At 50.2% G+C, this 13,993-nt stretch overlaps 1 protein-coding gene across 5 annotated transcripts in view; it reads right to left on the bottom strand.

Moving 5' to 3' along the window:
* Window positions 1–13,993, bottom strand: part of LOC138468387 (NACHT, LRR and PYD domains-containing protein 3-like) — a 1,409,260-nt gene that overhangs the window by 1,077,286 nt on the left and 317,981 nt on the right. The gene's annotated exons all lie outside the window — the stretch shown is intronic.

The following is a 13,993-nucleotide window of genomic DNA, read 5'->3' as shown; positions in this document are numbered from 1 at the left end:
AATAACCTGCACTTGTGATTCTAAATCGTTTTAATTATTTAAAATGTTGTTTATTGGCATTTGTCATAATTTACAGCAGTCGGTGGTTAGTGTGGTGCAGGCACTTGAGAGTGGGTCTTTGGGCGGGGAGGGGGATACAAATTATCGACAAGGTGAGGGTTCGGGAGGGTGGGGGAGTTCTCAGTCCTATCAAGCAAGAGAAACATAACATTCAGTATGGGTTCATGGGGGTTTGTCATCGGAGGGGTTGAACATATAAAAAATAAGTGCTTTCCAACATTCATAAGTTTCCGCCTGGTGTTCATCCAGGCCTTGTAAGGAACTGGCCCATGCTGTTGTCTCAGCACCGCACCAAGTTTCACATTCAAGATAGCACAGTTTATATTGCGGCCTTTTTGTTAGTTTCCAGGACTTAGCAATGCGTGGCTTGGCCAGGACGCAGGCTAATTCCATGAACCTGGTGATATGTCTGATTTCCCTTCTTCTGGGTATGCCCCGAGCAGACACTCCAGCGGACTCCATTCATATCTTACAATACCGGCCTTCCTACAGGCATATTCAATTCGGGAGCAGAAAGCTTGCACTTTGGGAGATTGCCATAGCGTATGTAAGCAAACGCCTAATTCTAAAAGGATGGAAAACCAGGATTGCTCCTTCTTTTGACATTTGGGTTGATGAAATGCATAAGCTTTGTAAAATGGAAAGGATGATTGTCAAGTTGAAAAACAAATTGTCCGCTTTTGAAAGGATCTGGGAAAGCTTTATTGATTTGTATTAATTCATGAAATTGTATTGATTTGGGGTATTTTATTTTTCTTTTCTTTTTCTCTTCTGCATTTTTGTGATATATTTTTTTGTACAGATTGTATTCCTATATTTGTAAATGTTATTGATTTTGTTTTTATAATTGTAAATACATTCAAAAAATAAAATAATGCATAGCATATGTATTAGTTCTGCCTCATTAAATTCACACCATGGACAGGACGAGCGCATATCTTTGTAAAATTTAGGCACTCTATTGGGGGTCATGTACGTGCGATAGAACACACTGATCTGGAGTAGCCTGAATCTGGCATTCCGGGATACTTTCTTGGGGAAATGCAATACAAGCGTCCATTCATAGTCATTAATCACAGCACCTATATCGGAATTCCCACAGCGTTTTCAATTTGTGTATGTTTAACCAGTAGGCAGTTATATAGTCTGGAAACAGGCCTGCAGCCATCCTCAAGCATCTACATTAAGGCCAGGAGTTCTGTCTCTTCAGGTTCTGCCCGGCCAGCCCCGCCAACTGATGCTTGCGATTCTCTTGACTATCAGATACCTAGGTCCACTGGGTTAGGCTATCTACGCTTCTAAACGTTCCATCCTCGTACATGTCACCACATGTGGAGTTTCCCCACACCTCCCAGTGCCGGATGCTTGTCATGTCCTCCCTACGTCTATATACATTGGCCACGATAAGAGCATTGAATGAGTAAGGGTTGGGGATATGGAGGAGCTTCATCGCTCGGGACCTTAGTCTAGTGGCCATGGGACAGGAGAAGCAGGGAGCTGGGTACCCAGACAAACCGGTAATGCAAAATAAGAAGTTACTTATCTTACCTGGTAACGTTCTTTCGATGGGATGTTCCTCCGACGAATTCCACATCTTGGACAGTAATTACCACAGCTGTGCTGCTTTGGAAGACTTTTTCGGCATAGGCGTCCTGCGTCGATGACGTTGATACTCTCCCTCGAGGGCCTCCTATCGACGTCACGGGATGTTATATCTAGGACACACGACGCCCGCAGCCACAGTTGTCGTTTTTTGCCAGAACGTGTGGCACCAACCACCTGCCAGTATGACTGCAGAAAGCCTTGCGGAAACGTAAGCTGCAATCTCATAAGAAATTCTGTAGAGGGGCATGCTGGGAGGGTATGATGTTGAATACGTCGGAGGAACATCCCATTGAAAGAACGTTACCAGGTAAGATAAGTAACTTGTTCTTAGAGGGGATTGTGTCCTCCGACGTATTCCACATCTTTGACAGACTCCCAAAGCAGTACCAACGTATGGAGGTGGGAAAAGAATTTACAAATTCATCAATTTAGAATGCCCAATCAAATTGCAGAATATAGGATGCCTTACCAAAGGCCAAATCTTGCCCATGGATAGATTCACCACAAAGTATCGGGAATAAACCCCTTGACCCTTTTGTGACGACGGGACCAGTTCTATAGCCCCTTTTTGTAGCATAAGTGCTTCTTCCTGCAGCAACACACTCAGATGGGATTGAGCTACACACGCCGGTGGAACATGCGGAGGGTTGCTCTTGAATTGCAGGGAATGTCTGTATTTTACAGTGTCCAACACTCATTGATCTGTTATTAGCTCCCATTCGTTGATGTAACATGATACTCTATACTCTGCCCCCCAGAATGTTCCGATGCCCATCATTGCTTGTCCTTGCTCTGTTTATCCCTCGTCGACGACGAGTAACCTGCTCTCTTCTTGGGGGCCTGGTAGTCCCGGCGACGTTTAGCCGCTTGCGAAGCGAGCCTGTATCCCTGAGAGGAATATGCTGGCCTACCGAAGGGTCGGTCCCTCGATGCTGAAAATCGGGAATTCCCCGATGCTCCTCTGAAGGGACAAAAAGACCGGAAACTTCGACCACTCTGGAGGGCCCCCAAGGAACGCGCCGTGTCCGAGTCCTCCTTCATGCCCTTCAGGGCTTCGTCGACCTTCTCGCCGAAGAGGAGGTCTCCTTCAAAAGGCATATCCAGTACCTTGTACTGCACCTCCGGTCGGAAGTTGGTGCATTTTAGCCATGCCTGTCGTCGGAGAACTACTCCGTTGTTGACCTGCTTAAACCCCGACTCCGCAAGGTCTACTGCGATGTTTATGGCATGATTAGAAGCCTCCTCACCTTCCCTGACCAGCAACATAGCTGCTTTTCGATGTTCATCTGGAAGGTGTTCGAGTATAGGCGCCAACCGATGTCACATCTCCCTGTCGTATCTAGCAACTATGGCGAGAGAATTGGCCGCCTTCACTGTGGTAGCACCTACCGACAGGACTTTTTTGTCGAAAGCATCCTGTCGTCTAGCATCACTTTCTGGGGGGGTCGTACACTTGTGTTGAGCCCTTGCCTTTCTCGCCGCTGCCGCCGATACCACAGAGTCAGGTGTTGGTTGTGAAAGACCTTCCTTCCACACATGATCCAGGATGGGCACTGAAAACACTGACCTTCTCCTTTTTCCCATGTGGTCGAAAAGAAAACAGTCCTTCTTTTCTTCTTCTTGGGCCAGCCCGAATTCCGTGCAAGCCCTGGCCATCATGTTGTGAAATGACCCGATATAGTCTGGGGGAGACGGCTCCTCAGGGTTTCCAATTCTGCATCGGACTCGCAGGTCAGATCCCTGGAGGGGGAAAGCGAGACCACCGACGACGCTCTGCTGCCTGATTCCGAATCCAACAGTTCCCCTTCCTCGTGGCGTGGGGCCGAGAGATTTGGTTCCGGAGGCCCTGCCGCAGGGTTTGAAGGTGGTGGGCGGCGAGACGGGCCCGGGTCGGCGACGACCGACCTGGCCGAAGTTGTTTGAGGTAGTCTGTCATCCAGTGTCCTCAGCAGCGTTTGCAGCGTAGACAAGGCCTCCAATGATAACATTGATTGCGGATTGAGCAGGGGGGCAGAACCCGGAATGCTCCCGGAGAAAGGTGTGGTAACTTGTAACCCCAGGTCTGCAGGGGCAGCTATCCTTTCACCCTCGTCTCCTGAGGACACCGACAAGGCCTCTTGCTGTAGAAGTGTGTCCGGCAAAATTGGGTCGTAGACCTCTGGACGCCAGGCCTCTTGCGGGATATCCGTCGACGAAGCAAGAGTCGGCCCCGTCGTCGACGTCGCCGGCAATCCAGGAACGGTTGATGTCAACTGCGTCAGCGGCAGAGAAGTAGTTGACGACTGCCCAACCGTCGACGACGGTGGTGGTCACGCAGGCTTATGCGTTGCTTTTTCTGAACTCGACCTGCGTTTCTCTGTCTCTCGACTCAAGGTCGATCTATGACGATCGCCCAAGGAGGATTTAGATTTTTCTTTGTCTTTCCTCGCTGAAGATGAGGACGAAGACGCCTTCTTCGAAGAAGAGTCCTACCGACGATTCCTTGTCCACCGGTCGCGATTTCTCTACCGGGGTTCCGATGACGATGAGTGGCGCGGGGCCCCTGAAGATTTTGACACCGAGGCTGCGCTGCGTGTGGAGCCCACTTCCGAAGGCGGGTATGCCCCCGCTCCGTCGTTCAACCATGCGACAAGTCTGCGACTCCGATCCTTAAGAGTCTTCTGGGAGAAGCCCTTACATATATCACACTTGTCAGCTGAGTGATGAGGGTGCAGACAGTAAATGCAGTCCATATTTCCGTCCCCCTCGTACACCTTCAGTCCACACGTAGCGCACGGGCGCAACAGTGCTTTTCCCGACATTAGGAGAAAAACCGCAACAGCATAACCTAACCAAGTAGAAAATACACGAGGTGTTCCCACTTTGGAGACGGTTGAAATCTGAAGGGAGCCGCGGGGGCGGGGCATTTATACCACTATGTCCTAGTGGGGCGTGCGTGCGCGGCCCAAAACGACGTAGATAGAACACAAAAGTGTCAAACGTTTTCCTATGGGAAAAGGCTTTATAAGCTTACCGAGGGTTCCCAGTCTGTCAAAGGGGAATATTCTAAGCATGTGAATCCATGAAAGATCCAATGCTGGAGAAAAGAATTTACAAATTCATCAAATTTAGAATGCCCAATCAAATTGCAGAATATAGGACTGCCTTACCAAAGGCTAAATCTTGCCCATGGATAGAATCCAGGAAATAGTGTCTCACAAAGGTATGGACAGAAGCCCAAGTGGCTGCTTCGCAAATACTGCGAATTGGAACGCCCCTCTGTAGAGCCGTGGAGGCAGCCACACCCCTAGTAGAATGAGCCCGTAAGCCTACTGGCGGGTCCTTACCCGCCAACCGGTAACATTCAGAGATTGTCAAAATTATCCATCTGGACAAGGTCTGTTTGGAAACAGCCTGACCTGAACGCCTTCCAGTGTAACCAACAAAGAGCTGATCGTCCACTCTGACCAGGGACATCGGTGAGAGATAGAAACTCAAAGCTCTCCTAGGATCCAACCTATGGAGCCTTTCCTCTTCCTTACCAGGATGCGGAGGCGGATAGAAGGCCGGAAGAACCACCTTCTGGCTTAAATGAAATTCTGACACAACCTTCGGAAGAAAAGGAGGATGAACCCTAAGAACAACCCTGTCCTTATGGAACACCGTGAAAGGTGGCTTGGCGGAGAGTGCCTGCAACTCACTCACTCTGCGTGCAGAAGTAACGGCAACCAAAAATACAGTCTTAAAGGACAACAGTCTCAACGGGCAAGAATGTAAGGGCTCAAACAGAGCTCCCATTAGGAACTTTAGAACCAAATTCAAATCCCATCCCGGCACCTGGAAAGGTGACGGAGGAAACACATTAGTTAGCCCTTTTAGAAACTGAGAAATCAAAGGAATCTTAAAATGAGAACATTCCTCAGACGAGCACTTAAATATGGACAGCGCCGTCAGGTACCCCTTCATGGTACCTACTTGCAGGCCCTTGTGGGCTAAAGAAAGCAAAAAAGACAAAACCAAAGGAATGGAACATTGAAAAGGATCCACATTCTGTACCCTGCACCAGTCGCAGAATTTCCTCCAACGGCAACGGTACAGGGATTTCGTTGCGGGCCTTCTGGCCAAAAGCAACAACTCCATCACGTCTTCAGGGAGGTCCCAATCCTTATACCTCAGCCTTTCAGATATCAAGCATGAAGGCTTAGAGACTTGACCTCTGGATGGAGAACTCGACCCCCCTCCCGTGAGAGCAGATCGTCTCGATAGGGAAGACGACGTGGAGGGCAAATGGACATGTCTAGAAGGTCCGGGTACCACGCTCTCCTGGCCCATGCCAGAGCAATGAGGATCATCCGGGAACCGAACCTCCGAAACCTCTGCAACACCTGCGGAATGACGGGGACTGGAGGGAACGCGTACAGCAGTGGGAAGGACCAATCCACAACGAACGCGTCCCCTAAGGCTCCTTTTGGAGGAAATTCCTGCAAGCAGAATCTTTTGCACTTCCGGTTGACACGGGTGGCGAAGAGATCCCCTTGCAGGGTTCCCCAAAGGGCAAAGATCTCCATCAGAACTTCCTGAGCCAGCTCCCACTCTCGAGAGACCGTGCTCTGCCTGCTCAGAGCGTCGGCCGCTGCGTTTTCGTCTCCGGCCAGATGAACTGCCGAGATTGAAATTTCCTGCTGGATGGCACAGAACCAGAGCTGCATCGCCTCTCTGCACAATGGGAGTGACGCTGCCCACCCCTTTTTGTAGAGGTAGTGTATGGCCACTGTATTGTCCGTCATAATCAGGACATTCTTCCCCCGCACAGACGGCAGAAAAGCCTTCAGGGCTAGCCTGACAGCCCGCAGCTCTAACAAACTGATGTGGAGTCTGGACTCCGACCGAGACCAACGGCCGCTGACCGTCAACTCGTTGGCATGAGCTCCCCAGCCCGTGAGGGATGCGCCCGTCATGATCGTCACCTCCGGCCACGGTTGCCAAAACGAAGCCCCCTTCAACAGATTTCCTTCGACGGCCCACCACAGAAGGTCCCGGGCGACCGAGGGCGGAATCCGAACAGGATCCGACATCCTTGCGACCACTGCATCTTGAGAGCCCACTGCAGAGATCTCATCCGCAACCTGGCCTCTGGCACCACGAAAATGCAGGATGCCATGAGGCCGAGCGACCTCAAAAACTCGAACGCCAGGAGACTCTGGGCACGTTGAAACTGGTTTACCATCTGCAGAATGTGATGAGCCCTCACCTGGGGAGGCGAACACAGCCCCAGGGACGTGTCGAGCACTGCTCCGATGTACTGGAGCCACTGGGTAGGTGTCACATTAGACTTCTTTAAGTTGAGGGAGAAGCCCAGCTTGTGAAGGGAGTGGCAGGTGACGTACAGATGATCCAGGACTTGCTCGGGAGAGCGTACCCTGATCAACCAATCCTCCAGGTAGGGGTAGACGTGAATCCCTGTTTTCCTGAGATGCGCTGCCACCACCACCATCAGCTTGGGGAAGACTCTCGAGGCGGAGGTCAATCTGAACAGCAGGACCCAAAACTGAAAATGCGAGTCGCCAACCACGAACCTCAGGTACTTCCTGTGCTTGGGATGAATCTGCACATGAAAGCAAGCATCCTTGAGGTCGAGAGACACCAACCAATCCTGAAGTTGAAGGGCCTGGAGGACTTGAGAAAGAGTAACCATCTTGAACTTGTCCTTCCCGAGGAGCTTGCTCAAACCACGCAAGTCCATGATGGGTCTCAATCCTCTGTCTTTTTTCGGGATAAAAAAATATGGGGAATACCATCCCTTGTTCCTCTTTGCTACAGGCACCAATTCAATGGCGCCTTTCTCCAGCAGGGATAGGATTTCCTGCGCAAGGAGCGGATCTGGACGCTTCAAAGAGAGCTTCCCTGGTTGATTGTCGTGAGGCCTCTGCCGGAAAGGAAGACAGTAGCCATGGGCTATGCTCTCCAGAACCCACACATCCGAAGTAATGGCACACCATTCTACAAGATGCTGCGCCAGTCTTGCCCCAACCGGCGAACCATGGGACATGGCCTCATGAATGAGCTGACGCGGCTGCGGCAGTGCCTGAGGGCAAAGAGGCAACTGCCGGAGCGGGTTTGGCACCTCGAGTACCTTGTTTTCCACCTCTAGTACTCCAACGTTGGCCCCTTTGGCTGGCAGCTCCTCTCGATCTACCAAAGGAAGAGTAGTACCGAAAGGAACCTCCGCTCCATTACCGTCCCCTAGGACGAAAAGTCAGAGGTTGACGTACTGCAGCGCTCAAGGACTTCGCTGCAGCTTTTGAGGTCTGCAACCTCTCAAGGCTCTTGTCAGCCTTGCTGCCAAAAAGATGGACACCCTCAAAGGGCATGTTGAGAAGCCGGGACTGTACATCAGGAGCAAACCCCGACTTCTGCAACCACGCAAACCTGCGCATCACGGTGCTCGCCGCCATGGACCGGCTGACACAGTCTGCCACGTCCAGACCCAACTGAACGGATTCACACATGGCATCCTTGCCATCTTGAACGAGGGCTAGAAAACCATCCCGTTCCTCCTCTTCGGGAATATGTTCAGCCGCCAAAGATACACAGTTCCACAGAGTGTGAGTGAATCTTGCCAAGGCACAAACGGAGTTGGCTGCCTTTAAAGCCATACCCCCAGATGAAAATGCTTTCTTCACCCAACCATAAAAGCGATTGTCGTCCCTAACAGGAGGGATGGGAGGGTACGCAGCCTGCTTCGCTGGGGCCATAGCCGCCTGCTCCACCAAACTCTCCAGAGTGGGGTGCATAGACAAGTAGCAGGGGTCACCACTGGCTGGACAGTATTTTTTCGGAAGCGACTTATTCACTGCTGGGAGACTCTCCGGAGCAGTCCAAGCCGCCGCCACCCTTCTTTGTAAGGCCATATGAAACGGCAACACCGGGTCAGTGGGTGGACCTTGGTCCAGGATGTCTGTCAGATCATCCTGCAGAAAATCCACAGGTGGAGCAGACCACCCCAAGGACTCGGCATGTGTACCAGGCTCAGGCCTGCCAAACTCAACGTCTGGAGAGGTGTCCAGACCACTGGCGTCATGTAAGGACTGACGCAGGTCTTCCATTTGGCTGTGACCAGACAACAGGTCATCAGGAACCTCAGGAGACACCACCCCCTCCTCATCCGACCCTCTTCCACCTCTGAAATGTAGTCCAAAGGCTGGAATAAATCAAGCCTGGGGGGATGACCAGAGAAGGGCTCAAAGACAGGCCTCACTGACTTGCTGAGGGCCTTCCTCAGAGTTTCCCCAGCTCTCTGGGGCACCTCCGGTAAATTTTCCTCAAAAGGCATTGAGAGCGCCGATGGAATCGGCGTCGATGTCGACCGAGGCACCAACAACTTCGACAACGGCTTCGAGGCCGGAGCCCTGAGCGTGTCCTTCGACGGCGCCGATGCCGTCAACGACTTCCTCGGAGCCTCGAGAGAGTCCCTCGACGGACATGGCGCTGACGGCGTCAATGCCTTCTTAGAAGGCCTCACAGGCTCCGACGGTGTCGAGGACCGGGACCTGGACCTGGCACGGCTATGGCGATCAACCTTGTCCGATCGGTACCTCGACGTCTCCCGATGACCACGCCAACAGCCCGAGCCCGAAGGCGTGCGAGCAGTGGCTCTAGCTCGTTCCCTGCTGGCTTCTCTCGAAGGCACGGACGGAACAGTGCCCTGCGATTCAAAAATCGCCATCATCTCCTTGTGGAATGCGTCCCATTCCGCCGGCTATGAATGCTTGGTGGGACAAGCTACCCGCCTTCTGGCGGAGTCCTCCGACGAGGACTGGGAAGGCGACCGGTGATGGCGCTTCCGAGAATGCCTAGAAGAGGCAGAGGAATGGCGGGAACCACTCCAGGACCGAGTGCCCCTGGACTTATGCCGACGTGGATAGTCGCCCCTCGAGTCGTCGGTCGAAAGTCCAGCAGATTTCGGCTTACAGGTTTTAGACACCCTACCTACCGTTACCAACTTCTTCCGCTCCCGCAAGGCCTTCGAAGTCAGGGACTGGCAGTCATCTCATTCGTCGGTGGCGTGGCTTTCGCAAGACACCAGAGGCAGACGTCGTGCGGGTCCGTGATGGACATTTTGGAACCGCAGGCCCGACACTTTTTGAAGCCCGACTTCGGGGTAGAAGAAGACGAAGACATGATCTCAAACTTTCACAACGAAGTAGAAGAATCGAGCGCCCCGAGATTCCGAAGCGAACACGTTCTCGGAAAAAACGGAACTGAGGCTACGGCCATCGTACGTCCTAGATATAACATCCGGTGACGTCGACGGAGGCCCTCGAGGAAGCATATTGACGTCATTGACGCAGGATGCCTACACCGAAAAAGTTTTCTGAAGCAGCACAGCTGTGGTAATTACTGTCAAAGATGTGGACTACGTCAGAGGACACAATCCCCTCGAAACACATTTCCCACAATGCCCCACAGACACAGAAACAAAATACGGACTTGATCCGGGAAGCAGAATTTGGTGCTGGGGAGGGATTAAACCTGGAAAAACACGCAGTCCTATCACTTAAGACTGGGAAGACACCAGAAAACCTGTCATAGGACCCATATATCAAAATTAAGCAGGCAAGCAACCCTCACAGGGACAACATCTCCCACAATGCCCTTCTCTCCCAACCAGAGAACCCAGGATAGATCAGGGAAATGAAATTATCCTTTCAAGGGCCAGGAGTCCATAACAAAATATTTCAAGAAAAGAGAGAGCCCAGGAGACACCTAAACACCCCCAGTGACCACCCAACACACTTACCTACCCAAAAACAGCAACGCATAATATCCTCCATACAAGCAACCTGTTCAGCTTCTTCCTGCTCACAGAGTTTCAAAATGGCTGCCAGGGTTTTTATAGAGTCAGCCCAGACCTCTCAACTTCAATCTGACTAGAAGCGAGAGAGCACAGGCAATCCCAAACCTCACACCGTTTAGACTCACAGCTGCAGACTATTAGCCCTAATTACAATCAAGGGGAAGGGGCATGTTGCTATATAAACCAAGCAGGCCAGTTCAGTGTGGTGGCTGACAGGATAGGCAGCTCTTGTCTGGAGAAGGCTGAAGAGGGGAGATTGCTGCAGAGGAGAGGTGCCGCAGAGACTTTGGAGACTGGAAACAGCAGTATGCTACAGAGTGGAGCTGGAGAAGTTGTAGCAGGAGAGAGGAGGAGGTGATCTCTACAGTCAGTAGAGAAGAAAGTGGCGAGATTTAAAGGTGAGAGAAAGGAAAGAGGAACTAAGCAAAACCAGGAATGGACTATAAGTCAGTACTAGTAACAGAGAGAACGAGGAAGGAAGCAAACAGGGAGTGGATTGGTAAGTCAGGACTAGTAACAGACGAAAGGAGGGAGGAAATAAAACCTGGAGTGGAGTTAAAGAATGAAGTAATATTAGAAGGCTGGAGGGAGGAATTAAAACCCGGAATGGAGTAGAAGGTGACCAAAGCCGGCCAAGGTTGTAGTAAGGAGACCGTGATAAATTGGAAGGAGGAGGGAGTAGGTGGGAGTGAGGAGAATGAGGATAAGTCTTCAGGTGAGGAGAGTGAAGGAGGTGGTCAAAGAGGTGATGATTATTGGAAGAGCAAGAAGAAAGCAATAGAGAAATTGTATTAAGATACCGAAACGCGGCAAGGAACCAGAAGCAGGATAGCCATATATAAGTAGGAGGTTCCAGAGGGCCAGGTAAAGCGTGAAGAGGTTCTAGCTGGGGACAGTGAGCCTAGTGACAGTTTAGAGAGCTGGTGGGAAGAACAGTCAGGAAGTAAGGCTGGTGGGGATTGGTTCTTTTGCTTCTCTCCTTGCTGACCCCAACACGATATCTAAGCGACCCCCAAAGAATTGGTTTAGTCTTGGGTTACGGAACCCCGGAAGGCCCGCAACTAGCCTCAGATGAGCAAAGTGTTTGCTAAATACTGGAAAGAATAGTGAGGTAACGCCTCTGAGAGTGAAAGCTCGACATCTCATCCTGACACTGGCAAAGCTGTTGCAAGAGAAATTTGTGGAAGGAGGCAAATGCTATATTTTTAGATCTTTGGTAAAGATCCTGTTTATATTTAAGTTTGCCCACCCCTGTACAGTGTCCCTAATACAATTGTTTAACTTTGAGCATCGAGTCATGGCTTACTTCTTGGTTCCAAATGTCCAGTTTGTAACAACGTCAACAAAAAAAAAAAGCTTTAATCACTAAGAATTATGGTTTGTGAAAGCTCATACTTAATTGAACTGAATGCCATACATACGCGGCAACCAAACTGTGTTGTTCTGTATTGGACAGGCTAGCATACCTGCTTGACTTTGGCAAACGCATCAGATGAAAAGGCAAGGCTGGTCTGATTACTTTACTGGAAGGCAATGCTACTTGAGATTCAATTCACCTCAAGAGATTGAGGCAGAGAACCAGGTATCACATTACCCTCTCTGCAATTGGAAATTCAGTGGATTACAATCTTGTCTCAAATATTATTGGTTCATATTTGGAAGCGAAGACCCTGAAGAAACACGCACCGTGGAAGACTTTGCTCCACCAAGTGTGTGAGAAAGGCTTTGGTATCAATACAAAGGTATCAAAAGTTGGATTTTGCTCGATTCCACCAAGTGCGAAACACATGGTGGTTATAGGGAGAGAATGTAAACACTTGGGTAACAGGGACAGAACTTAAATTCTTGAGTGTAAATTAAAACAATATGGGTATTAATAAAACGTTTTGCGTAATTAAGTATGACATAAGCTTTCACAAACCACGATTCATATGCAAATACATTAATTTCAAATAATTAGAGCTTATTTTTCTTTTAGATGTGCACATTAATTCTATGTTTTATTTGTTGTTTATGTTGGTGCTGTTAATACTGATCGTTGCCCAAGCTGTCAACGTCATTGCCCCCCTCACCCTTAAAAAATCAAAAAAAACCAAACATTCTAACGCCTGGTTCTCTAAAGAACTTCTTGACCAACGTTCTCAGAAGAGGCTTGCCCTCTCAGCATGGAAAGCCAACCCCCCTGAAGCCACTAGAAGCGCCTTCAAAGCCATTTCCATAGCATACAAAGCCAACATCATGAGAGCGAAAGCAGTGTTCTTCAACTTAAGGATTAATGACGCCAAATCAGGGACCAAAGAAATCTTCACCATCTTTAAAGAGCTAGAAAAACCCTCCACCCCTTGACCCCCCCCCCCCCCACCCTCTCTCCTCAAGGATGAAAGCTGGTGCAACAGTATGACAAGCTCAATTCTCTACAAACCAAAATCCTCGGCCATCAAAAATGGCTGAACCTTCTCATAGAGAACCTGCACAAGAAAACGCCTAGGCCCCCCCATAGCGAAGTCCTCCCCATCCTTTCACTTGAAAGATATGACAGTCCTGGAAGTCATCGCCCGGCTCAAATCCATCAAACCTTCAAATTGCAAGGGGGATGTCTGCCCAGCCCAACTCATCAAAGACTCGGCACACATACTAGCACCCTTCATAACCGCCTTCATCAACTCATCTTTCCAGGCGGCCCATGTCCATACTGGCCTTAAAGAAGCTTGGGTATGCCCACTCCTAAAAAAGACATCCCTCGACCCAACGGTACCAGTGAACTATAGGCCCATCACTACCATCCCATTCTTACGCAAAATCTTGAACAAAGCAGCCTACCTGCAAGTCCAGAAATACCTTGAAGATGACCGTCTCCTCGGCCTGCGGCAATCTGGCTTCCGCCTACGACATGGCACTGAAACGGCTCTCCTAGACTTAAAAAAACAAATGGACGATCTTAGAGACACAGGCAAACCTGCACTCCTATTGCTCTTGGACCTTTCCGCTGCCTTTGACCTGGTGGATCACAACACCCTGTGCCGCCACCTAGCAACTGAGGAAGATTTCTCCCCTAAAGCGTGTGACTGGATTACCTCCTTTCTCCAAGAGAGGGTAATGAAAGCCTTCTCTGACTCAGCCTGTGCAACCCCAAGGCATATCAAATGTGGTGTTCCACAGGGATCTTGCATGGCGCCCACGCTGTACAACCTCTTCACAATGCCTCTGTTCAGCACCCTTGACTCCATGGGCATCTCGTATACCAATTACACAGATGACACACAAGTGCTTATCCCACTTCTGGGCAATTATGTAGTAGATATGAACACGCTCACCACCATCTACTCTACCATCCAATCCTGGATGGCAAACAACTGGCTTTGCCTCAATAGCGAAAAAACTGAACTTCTGCTCATTGGGTCACCCACCATCCTGGGCAACCTCGATCAGCAGTACTCATCCTTTACTATCGACAACATCCCCATCAAGGTCTCCAACAACGTCAAGACTCTT

This window comes from Ambystoma mexicanum, chromosome 4q (genome assembly GCF_040938575.1).
Source record: "Ambystoma mexicanum isolate Mex_15411 chromosome 4q, UKY_AmexF1_1, whole genome shotgun sequence".
Lineage (NCBI taxonomy): Eukaryota > Metazoa > Chordata > Amphibia > Caudata > Ambystomatidae > Ambystoma > Ambystoma mexicanum.
The sequence above is the reverse complement of the archived record's forward strand: the minus strand, read 5'-3'. Positions and strand labels throughout refer to the sequence as shown.